Raw genomic sequence first — 12194 nt, 5'->3', positions numbered from 1 at the left:
AAGAGCTGATCTAATGCTACTTCATGGTAAATCCACATAGCAAGTATCTTTCTTTCTTTCTTTTTTTAACTTTTCTTACAGTATTAAGACAAGCTTCATTAATCTGGAATGATAGAATGGTATAAGCCACATTGAATGCAACTCATCCACAATGCATAAACATGGCTCCAATCTCAGCTAGTTTTGACAGGGCATCTCCTCTAGCATGAGAAATAAGGAAGAAATGTGGGTGAATGGAAGAGAATGCTTCACTTTAGTAATACTAACACTAAAATCATTTTTCCAGACATTTCTTACCTTTGGATCCCCACCCAATGGCCTGACTCATTCAGCACTGCAAGGGTACATTGTGCAGGGCCTTCTTTCTTGTAAAAGCATTGGAGTACCACTGACCTAAACCAGATGCTTTACAAGTCCCTGTGCAAGCTCAGGCTGATAGGGATGGCTGGTAATATCTGACTGCTATGGACTGAATTGTGTCCTCACACAAATCCATATGTTTAAGCTCGAACCCCAGTGTGATGTCATTTGGGGATGAGGCCTTTGGGAGGTTTGGAAGGTAATTATGATTAGATGAGATTATGAGGGCAGAGTCCTCATGATGGGATCAGTGCCCTTGTAGGAAGAAATAACAGAGAGGGTTGCCTGGATGACTCAGTTGGTTAAGGCTTTGACTTTGGTTCAGGTCATGATCTCACAGTTTCTGGGTTTGGACCCCATGTCAGGCTCTGTGCTGACAGCTCGGAGCCTGGAGCCTGCTTCGGATTCTGTGTACCTCTCTCTCTCTTTGCCTCTCTCTCTCTCATAAACATTAAAGAAGAAGCAGAAGCAGAAGCAGAAGCAGAAGCAGAAGCAGAAGCAGAAGCAGAAGAAGAAGAAGAAGAAGAAGAAGAAGAAGAAGAAGAAGAAACAGAGAGCTCTCACATTCTTTCCTTCACTCACTCTCTCCCTACCTCAAGCCAGAAGAGAGAACTCTCACTAGAACCTGACCATACTGGCACCATGATCTTGGACTGCCAACTTCCAGAACCATAAGAAAAAAAAAACACTTCTGTTGTTTAAGCCACCCAGTCTATAGTACTTTGTTGATAGCCCATGCTGAGTAAGACGGTGACGATACATCTTAAGGAAAAAAAATTTTTTTCATCCTTTATGAAAGAAATTTTGGGTTCTTGTTACTTCTCCAAACACTTAAGCAAATAAAAAGTTCTTTCTAAAAAATATTTTGGTGTATCCAAAGGCAACCCTTTGCTCCATTCCATTCAGAGGCAAAAATACAAGTAATACTCCTCAGGTTTCATAACTTTGACATCAACTCATCTGACTTCAAACAGTGTTTCTCTAAGTGAGGACCACCCACCCCAGGATCACTTGGAGCTCCTATTAAAATGCAGATTGCTAGGCCTCATTTTAGATGAACTAAATCAGAATCTTTCAGGGGCGTGGCTCTGGAATATATATTTTAAATGAGCATTCTTTGCAATTCCTATGCACAGTAAAGGTTGGGAACCTAAAAACATAAAAACAATGACATTATCCTGGATCAACGACCCCAGACTATGAGGCCTTTTAAACATCTGTCACACTGGCCCTGCCAAAAGCAAAGCTGAAACAACACGTGAGCAGTGGAGCCTGAGGGACAAATGGCCTTACATGCATTTAGGTTCCCTATGTTTTACTAACATGTAACATTTCATGTCCAGGAAGCAAGTCACATGAATCACAGTAAATAAGAAGCCTGTAAAATGCCTCACCAGTGACCATTTAATGTCATGCCCTTGCTTGTTTCAAGGATTTATATTTTTAAAAGGTTACTAGGCCTTCTTCAAAACTATATTTAACAGGTTAAGGAGGTTGTCCATTATTGTATCCATTTACTATAGTCATCCTAGAATTGTGTATTAATAGGCCTCTCTCTCCAGATGAGTTTGCTTCCTCTACTCCTCTACTCTAGTAATATATAAACTGTATATAACCCTTGCCTTTTTTTTCTTTTTTCTTTCTCTTTTTTTTTTTGCCCAGGAAATCTAGTAATTTAGTTTAGATCTAAAAGTTCTCAGTGACCATCACTATTCTACCCCAGATTTTTGGTACAGTCTTTCCTTTCCTCCTAAATGATTTCTCACATAGATATAAAATGAATTATCCTATGTACCATGTGTTTTAAAGCTATTGTATGGTTATATTAATTCTTTTTAAAAAAATAAAGTATTAATAAATACTCCCTCATATGTGCACATATTCTTGGATGGTCAGGTCATGCTTTATTTCTCATTATCTAGTGAGCCTTAGGGGGTAAGTACTCAATAAATATCTGTTCCACTGAGTTTCCAAATCTCCTTCCAGGCTCTGTCCTCTCCTTTGACCTCATATCCCATATGTATAATTATCTATCCCCTGGTCACTCTAAAATGTCCCACCTCACCCTCTCCCTTAACCAGCACGCCCTCCTAACATTTGCATCTCAGGCTGGTTATTCAGGTTTAGCAATTTTAAGGTCATCTATGACTCACCATCTTGATGTTTTCAGAGTTCTGAAGCTTTTCCTTTGATATTTATTGAGTACTTACCCACTGTGGGTCACTAGATAATGTACTGGACCCTCCCTTCCAATTCTCATTGCCAGCACCATCTTCCAGATCTTTAACCAATAATATTTGGATTATCACAACAGCTTTCCAACAGAGATGGCATGAGGGAAGGCTACTATTAAACTTTACTGGGTACTTGATATATATATATATATATATATATATATATATATATATGTGTGTTTTGTACGCTATCATATTTAATTCTCATAACAATGTTATGAAACAGGTATTATTTCCCTTTCATAGATAAGAAAACTGAGATTTAGAAAAATTGCCCATGGTAATACACATAGAAAAATGCAGACCTGGGCTTCAACTTGAGGTCTGTCTGACTCCAGATTCTTTCCAGTACCACATGCTGTTCTTGATTTTCTTCCTTGTACGCCACAGCCATCCCAGCATCTTGCTCTTTTTAAACTCTGCTTTTACTCTCACACTTCTCTTAGACAAGAACAGCAAACAAAACAGAATTCTCCAGTTGACTTTCAAGGATGCTGACTAGTCAACCTTGTTTTCCTTGCTCCTCAGATTCATTCTTCACTGTCCTATAAACATATTATCGTGCTTATTTCTATACTATCAAGGGTATTTCTATACCATCAAGGGTATCTTTGGAAATATTAGCAAGGTGCTTTTCTCTTTTGTCTTTCCAAAAACAGTGTCCTCGCCCTGGTTGACCTTACTGCGGGGATAGCAGGGGAGGTGGAGGGGTGTGAGTGGTTAGAGTTAGGTGCCTATGTTTAGGGAAGAAGTAGAGAGCACAAATTTTAGAGGAGTGCAAAGAGAAATATCAAGGTAATTTTCAGCTTTTTGCAGGAAAAAGAGAGGAGTTTTCATGCAGAATTTAGGAAAAAGAGAAATTGTCTTGAGGAGGGATTTTCTCTGTTCTTTTATTTCTCTAATTAGTTCTGAAGGAACCTGATCAGAGAATGCTCTCAGCAGGCAGACAAGATAGCTCTGCCACTTTTGACAGCAGAGCTATGATACTTCCTGTCCTGACAGAAGAAAGAAATAATAGAGGGGAAGGAAAAGTTAAGATGTGGATCCAAGAAAGTGAAGAACCACTGAAGGCAGGAGATCTGGGACAGCCCAGCCTGATTAAGTAGGGAATGGTGTGGGCTTTCTCAAGCTACCCTCAGTTCCCCTGTGGTGCAACCCGGCACTGAGAACTAGAGAGCCTGCTCCCAGACTAGGACACCACTAGTGCTGTAAGCTCTATTAGAGCTCTGTAGCTCATGGGAGCTGAACTGAAACCATATACACCAAGGAGCATATCTGGGTTATAACAAAGGCAAGTTACCAAGATCAAGTTATTTTCACTGACAAGCAGCACCCGAGCAGACAAGGAACATTGCCCAGAGACCAGAAGCATCAGACAACTCTTTCTTTCCTCAAGGGAACACATAAGCTCCCTTCCCCAGTGCCCAGGTGCTACAGAGGAAGCAGGAGGGTGGCTGTTTGAGATTCTGAGTTATTTTATCCAAGTGAGAGGCTATTTATTAAAAAGAAAAATCACTTTATCATATCAAACTAGGATCAATGACATTGGCTTCACAGCATCTCTACAGAATGCCCTCAACTAGGAGTGTATACATAAACCATAAAGAGACTATGCCCCCTTGTAGGGATTGGGGGGAAGAATTAGTAAGAAAATGTCCCTTAGATATAAGCTCAGGGCACAAGGAGACATTGTTAGTTGACTTAATCCCTGTGATAATGTAGGGCAAGTCTTCCCTCTTGTTAACTCACATAACTGCTTAATTGATTAATTAACTTAATTAATTTATTGATTGCTTAATTCACTTGTGGAATGAGAATAAGTATCTGTTTAGCAAGCAAAACAAAAACAAAAACAAAATTTAAAAAACTAATTTAAACCACACATTGGACAATTGGTTCATTTTTTTTCCTCTCCTGGTCAGCAGGTAGGAGACTCAAGGGAAAGACCTGTTACAGGTAGATTATAGGAGCTGCTCATCCAAGTTGTTCTGGTTTCTTGACCCTGCTACACCTACACTTCTAAAACAAACAAAAGACTGTTCTTTTTGTTTCTATCCTTAGGCCTACTCACAATTCTGCCTAATTGATCCAAAGTCTATAGACAAAGAGATTCAGACAGAATGGTAAGTAACTTCCTCAAGGTCACTAAAGGATAAAGAAGAGAGCTCAGAGGTCCTCTCCCAGGCTTTTTATTCTCTACCATGCTGTCTCCAGGGAATAAGAAAAAGATGAATAAAGGTTGCAAATCAAAGTAACGTTATTAAAATGTATGCTTAGCTTATGTTTGGGAACATTTGGGTTCTATAAAGAACAGCTTCAAAAATTGTTCTTCGGATTGAATCACAATCTCTTTAGCACTCATCAACAAATGAACATTATTAAAGAAGTCAAATCCTTTACTGAAATAAAGAAACAGTCAACTACTCAATCCATCTAGCAAGGAAGCAAGCAGAGTAATAACACCATCAATGTGAGCCAAAGCAATGAGAATAACACCCAAGTTGTTTTGACTAAGCAGTTCACCACACTGAAGAAAGTGAATGTGCCAACCAGCCAGGATCCAGTCTGTAATTCTGTGAAGGCCAAGAAGAGCAGAAGGAGCCACAGAAGATAAGTAGTGAGAAAAGCTCAGAGAGGGAGGGAAAGTGTGAGAGAGCAACCACCATGTCACAGTGTCGGGGGTGGTGATAATTGGAAGTGATGATGAGGGCGGGAAGCAGCAGGCACTGACAAAGGACAAGAAAGCCAGAGAGGAAAAGTCAAAAAGTAGACAAACCCCATAGTCCCCCTGGCAAGCAGGCAGCTGTCAGTCAATGTCCTGCCTCCGGAGACACTCAACATCTACATAGTGAGTGAGTGTGCTAGCAAGGAGGAAAGGGCGTCTCACAAACAGCCTCAAGAGTGTCACCAAAAACACGTTTTGAAAATCTCTTAATATACGTATTTGTAGAGGGCAAGAAGTGGAGTGGGAGATACTCTGGACTTCAGTAGCCCCCAAGGGCACCAGTACTCAAGGCTAGAGGAAGGCAGCCCCATCTGTTCAACTGTTTGGTAGACAGGGTCCAGGGCTACGGGCAGTCCCAGGCCCCACACCGCCTACTGCTGAGCCCACATCTACTGACATCACAAACAGCTCAATAACATATTATCACAGTAGCAACCAAACCAACAAGATGAGGAGCTCCATTTAAGAAACAGGAAAGCACAGCTTTCACTTCTAAGGATTCTCATTGCAGACAAAAATTAATAGGTAGCAATTCCAGCACTTACAAGTCTGGGGAGATATCTGGGTCTCCACAGTAATTAATTTCCTGACAGTTTCTGTTGGCCTGTGCTATATTCAGAATACTCTAGGTATGAGTTTAATAAATCTATTAGACAATGCTAATTTGGGTATATGCCCTAATCGCTAAGTCAGAGACAAGAAGCTGTTGTATATTTAAGGAGGGAAGCTCCAATCTCCTCTCTGTCACCTTCCCAGTCATCCTTCTCATGAAAGCTCTTTGCCAGACCCCTCAACAGCTAAAACCAGAAAAACAAAAAGGCCATTTAACAGTGTGTTCCTTCCTCTAGAAGTTCAGTGCAGGCAGAGGTGAAGACCCCTAATCATTGCCTGCATGATTTGATAATACTTCTAAACGCATGTGCCTTCTGGAACTTAGATGCTTCTGCTTCCAGGAACTATATTTTGTGTATAACTCTGTTAGCTGTTAAACTGACTATTACTTTGTTTTGTGATTGTCTGCTTTCATGCCTGGCTCTTCAGTAACATCTGTAAGAGCAGAGACTGCCTTTCTTTATCTATAAAGAGATAAATGCCTGGCTTTTAGTACATGGCTGGTGAGTATCCATCTATCGGAGCCATGACTGCACAGATGCATGAGTGCTTACCCCCAGACTGAATACCCAGGGGACAAACAATCTTCTCCTCCAGGCTAAAGAAAACCTTTGGTCACACACGATAATGTGCAGAAATAGTGGTGGAGGAGAATTAGAATAATTTTCTTATTAAAAAAAGTAATGAATGATACAAAATAATAATCAGAAGTTAAAGTAAACAATTATTCTTTCAAAGCAGATTTCTGCTTTATCACATTTAATTCTTAGTGATACCACAAAAAGTATCTGATGAACTCCACATCTCTTGATTTTGATATTAAAATTATGTTTGTAAGGATAATATGGGGGCACACCAAGGATAAAACTTAGAATTGACAACCTCTAATAATGAAGCTTATCTATAAAAATAAACTCTTTCACAATACTCTCTAAAACTAATGTTTATTATTTCAGGAACATTAAATGACAGTGAAATTAGAATTCAAATGAATTCAATGTATAATTGAACAGGAATTGAGATAAAACAAACTCAATAATAAAATCAAAAACTTCTACTGACCCAAGAGAAGTTCATATTTGGCTATTTAAATATATTAGATGCTATTAGATGTATTATATTATATTATATTTATTATTCTATACATAGCTTTATATATATAACATAAACATAAATAATATATATTATATATATAGACCTTTAATATTACTAGAAGCAAGGGATCTGGTTTTCTATCACTATCATCTATATCCTAAGTCAAAAATCTGAGGTTTTTGGATGCTTGCTCCTGCCTCATCACCCTCAACCTACTTTTCAGCAGAGAACCCATATGCATCAGTACTATTTGACAAAACATAATCAGAAATGCAAAACTGGTATAGAATATTAGCATTGCCATGCCCTTTCCTTAATGGGTCATATACTTGTGGACACTTAAACCTCATTTTTTAAAAAGGTCTAAGACCAAATCTGTACTGTCAACTATTATTTGAATAGTGCAAAGAGGGAAAGTTTTATTTTTTAACAGGGGATTTTTTTTATGACTAGGTAACCGTAGACAAACATCCTTGACCTAGATGCTAAATTAAAGACAAAACACTATCATAATCCTAAATATTCTCATAAAGTCACTGCTGAGCCCCATATGCACAAGTGTGAGGTTGTCCACCCATGGTTCACAACTCCAGATCTTCTATCTGGGGCCAGACTCCTACATGCTCACCCTGCACAGACCACTAATCTGTTTCCCCTGCCAGACTTCTACTGCGCAGTGTTGATAAGGAAGACTGTTGGTCAAGAAAAGAGCCTTCCGCCTCAGAAGACTGCTAAGCAGCCATTCACCATTACCCGAGCATGCCACACACACCCCCCCCCCCACCCCCGGAGTCAATCTCAATCCTGAGGCAAGAAATTCAAAGTATTCCTTCCTACCAAGAGCCTAGTAGCCCAATAAAAACAGGTTTCTTCCTCCCGTTATATTTCTTGTGGTGTTTTATTTCCTACCATCAAATGTGGTAAGGATTTATGGGATTGTAGGCAAAGGCAAAGCTCAAAGGTTAAGAATACTGAGAGAGAGAGGAGGGGTGGGGAGAGAGAGAACAGACAGACATTTGTTATCCTAGGGCAGTAATAAAAAGATCCCTAAAATTCTAACTCCACCATAAAATGATGCTCCAGTCCTAGTCTAGGATCCTCTCACCACTTTGATAATAAGAAAGAGAAAACCATAAATGATATTTGGCAGGAGGTCAATTACATCTTGAGATATTCTTTCCTCCTTTTTGTTTCCATTCTTAGTCCTCCTACTTAGCTTACAAACTTTCTCAAGTTGATCGGCCATCAGCAGTCAAATTGAAATGATGAACTAATTGGATCTCATAAATGAATTAATACTAATTAGTAGTGTCCTGTGTCATTCCTCCCAGGAGTAAATGCATTTTTAAATTTCTCTGAGGAAGAGAAAAAAGCTGAACCCAAAGGAGGCCAAGGTGTGAACAGCACAGTGCTAAGAGCCTAGAGATTTCAAATGACCTGGGGCTGCTATGAATTAGAGGTCACACTTCAGCTTCAGTTTCTCAATTTGTAAAAGAAAAGACTGGGTTAGATAAAATCCTTTGCAACTCAAAAGTTCTATTTTTTTTCCAAAATATTCCATATTAGTTAAATTCAGGAAGTGTGGTACTAAGATGACTTTAGGTGGGGGAGTTCAGATGACCTTCACATCATACTGTATAGGTTACCAACTATGCCATCTGCCCAAAAAAATCAGACATGATTAAGAATATTCTTCCTTCTGCAATCTTGGCCTGTTAATAACACAGTTTTCATTGGGGCTTAAAAAACACATGAGACACAATTATAGGGATATTTGGTTTCAAGATGATGGAACAAAGGCCTCTCTTCCCCTTTCTCCTCTCCAAAATTACCCCCTTAAATATCAAGGAAAACAAAGAAAAGTAACACAAATTTCATCCTCCATGGAACTGGAAGACATTCGTAGCATCTCCATCTACACAATGCATGAAGTTGGAAAGAAGATGAGTTGGAAGAAAAGGAAATGATTTAGTGGGGATAAGGAAGGTCCAACCAGAGTGCCTATAACAAGAAGCAAGCTAATCCACTCTGCTTGATGCCAGAAAAGCCCAGAAATGGAAGACAAAAGAAATACCAGCAAGTAGAGATGAGGCAGGAGCCCAAAATGGGGGGATTTGGCTGAAAGTCTATATACAGAGTAGGTAGAAACTCTTTCCCCAGATTTCTACCCCCTTACAGATATGATCAAGTGACAACCCTCACCCCTGTAATAAAGATAGGATGTGAAATCTCCAGAAATAGAAATAGAGAGCTCTAAATGTGGGGATACCAGGCCCAAGGGAGGGCAGGCACTAAGAACAGGGGATCCCTTCCCAGTTCCAGCACGAAGTATTATATAAACACAAATTGCTGCTTTTGTTGGGACACACTTTTGGCAGCACTTTCTCTGAAGAAAAACTAAACAGAATCTTCTTTTCCAGAAGTCTTTCTTTTTTAAAGATAACACCACTGAGAAATCTAATGATTTTGTGCACATGTTAATTTCAACAAGAATTGATTTGTCTTTCTTTTATTAAACATTTTTAAAATTTGTATTTATTTTTGAGAGAGAGAGAGAGACACAGAGGATGAGCAAGGGAGGGGCAAAGAAAGGGGGAGACACAGAATCTGAAGTAGGCTCCAGGCTCTGAGCTGTCAGCACAGAGCCCCACGCGGGGCTCGAACTCACGGACCGCAAGATCATGACCTGAGCTGAAGTCAGACGCTCAACCGACTGAGCCACCAGGCGCCCTGGGAAAATCCTTTTTAAACTTCATTGTCTTTTTAAGAATAATTAAGTATTTTGATGCTGAACTTTCTATTTAATTAATGATAACCATATTTTTAAAATATATTTTTAATGTTTATTTATTTGGGGGGGAGGGGCAGAGAGAGAAGGAGGCACAGAATCCGAAGCAGGCTCCAGGCTCTGAGCTGTCCACACAGAGCCCGACACAGGTCTTGAACCCATGAACCATGATCATGACCTGAGACAAAGTTGGACACTTAGCCAACTAAGCCACCCCGGTGCCCTGATTCTTCTTTCTTAAAGTAGACTCATCAGGTGCCTACGTGGCTCAGTCAGTTAAGTGTCTGTTGATTTCAGCTCAGGTCATGATTTTACAGTTTGTGGGATCCAGCCCTGCATCGGGCACTGCACTGCCAGCAAGGAGCCTGCTTGGGATTCTCTGTCTCTCTCTTCCAATCTCTCTCTCTCTCTCTGCCCCTCCCCCACTCATACTCTTTCTCTCAAAATAAATAAACTTAAAAAAAGTAAAAGGAGACTCATAAATTTCTCTCTTGATTTATCAAGTACTTTCCAACTGTGAATCAATTCTTCCCTTTTCTTGAAACTGTTCTTTCTAAGCAGCCTTGCCTTAGTACCCACCTTATCCTTCATCTTCTTCTGTGTCCTCTATTTGCTACTCTTTCTCTCCACTCTCTAAACAACAAAAATTCCCTCAGAATAGGGAGTCAAGAGCTCTCTTCGTTTCTCTCTCCACACTTTCTTTGGGTAATATATACTCCCATCAGCCAGTAGATTCTCAAATTCTCTCAAGCTTTAAACTTGTATTTCCATCTTCCTGCTTGACACCTCTATCAGAATTATCTGAAAAATCAGGCCCTCCTCTTTGTTCTTTTCTTTTCAACAATGACATCAATGATCTTAGTTATCTAGGTCAAAATCACCAAGTCATCTCTGACCCTGCCTTCTCTTTAAACCCTTGTGGGCAATTAGTTTCTTATTTCCATAGATTCTCTGTGTATTCTCTCTTCCAACCTCTCCCCCTTTCCATCGCCCTAGTACTACACTATTACAGATCCTAATCTCAGCCTGAACGGTTATGGTAGCCCCCTAATTTATTTATTCACATTCTGTCAACTGCCACTACAATCCATTCTGCTCTCAGACTGGCTTTAATCAAATTGCTGCTGCTTTGTAATCATTAGTGGCTCCCTTTTGCCTCCTCCTGGCAAGATCCTTATATTAATGCCCAAACCAATGCATCCAGCTAAATCTCACTGCTCACCTACACATCCTATGTGTTCTTTAAAAAAAATTTTTTTAAGTGTTTATTCATTTTTGAAAGACAGAATGTGAGCAGGGGAGGGACAGAGAAAGGCAGTGGGAGACACAGAATCTGAAGCAGACTCCAGGCTCTGAGCCATCAACACAGAGCCAGATGTGGGGCTTGAACTCACGAATTATGAGATCCTGACCTGAGCCGAAGTCAGACGCTTAACCAACTGAGCCACCCAGGAGCCCCGACATATTCTATGTTCTAACCAAACTCAATTAATATTCCTCAGACATGCCTAGCATTTTGAGGGGAGAGCTTCAATTAATTTATCATTCTGTCTCTGTCTCCTATCCTATCTTTTAAGGCCCATAAAGGTTTCCTTGATTTCTGACCTTACATAGTGGGTCTCTCCTTTACACTTGATCCTTCATAGTTCCACCCTTGTGTGTATGTTTTTATGGTGCTTATTTTACTCTAATTCATAATAGCTCATGCCCAGTTTCATTTCCATCTCTCCTTCATGAAATTTTAAACTCTTTGAATGCAGAAAAATTGTCATACTCATCTTTGGGGCTTGCCGTACCTAACCTGCAGTTTGCACATGCAAATGCTTAAGAAATGTTTTTGAATCTGGAGCGCCTGGATGGTTCAGTCGGCTAAGTGTCCGACTCTTGGTTTTGGCTCAGATCTTGATCTCACAGTTTGTGAGTTTGAGCCCCACATCAAACTCATGCATCAAACCACATGGGATTCTCTCCCTCTCCTTCTCTCTCTGCCCCTCCCTGCTCATGCGTTCTCTCTCTCTCCCTGAAATAAATAAATAAGCTTTTAAAAAAAAGAAATGCTTTTGAATCGAAACTCATGAGAAGTACCTTCATATACCTTTTTGGAGTTTCATCAGATATTTAATAGCTAAGACTGAAAATGAGGTAATCTTGCCAATGACATACTACTTGCTCCTAGGTTTGCAAACAACTGGGATAAAGAAAGTCTTGGTTTGAATCAATAGTTGAATCAAGAGTTCTATCAAAGGACTTTTAAAATTTCTTGTTAGTAATGTAACAGATGACATTCTTTCTCCTAAGTCAGTCTGTTTAAAACTCCCAGATGGAACACTGGAGCATGGAGCAGTGAAATGAGCAACAGGATTACCCTGAGGAATCTTTT

This window comes from Lynx canadensis, chromosome B1 (assembly GCF_007474595.2).
Source record: "Lynx canadensis isolate LIC74 chromosome B1, mLynCan4.pri.v2, whole genome shotgun sequence".
Classification (NCBI taxonomy): domain Eukaryota; kingdom Metazoa; phylum Chordata; class Mammalia; order Carnivora; family Felidae; genus Lynx; species Lynx canadensis.
Note: the sequence above shows the minus strand (reverse complement) of the source record.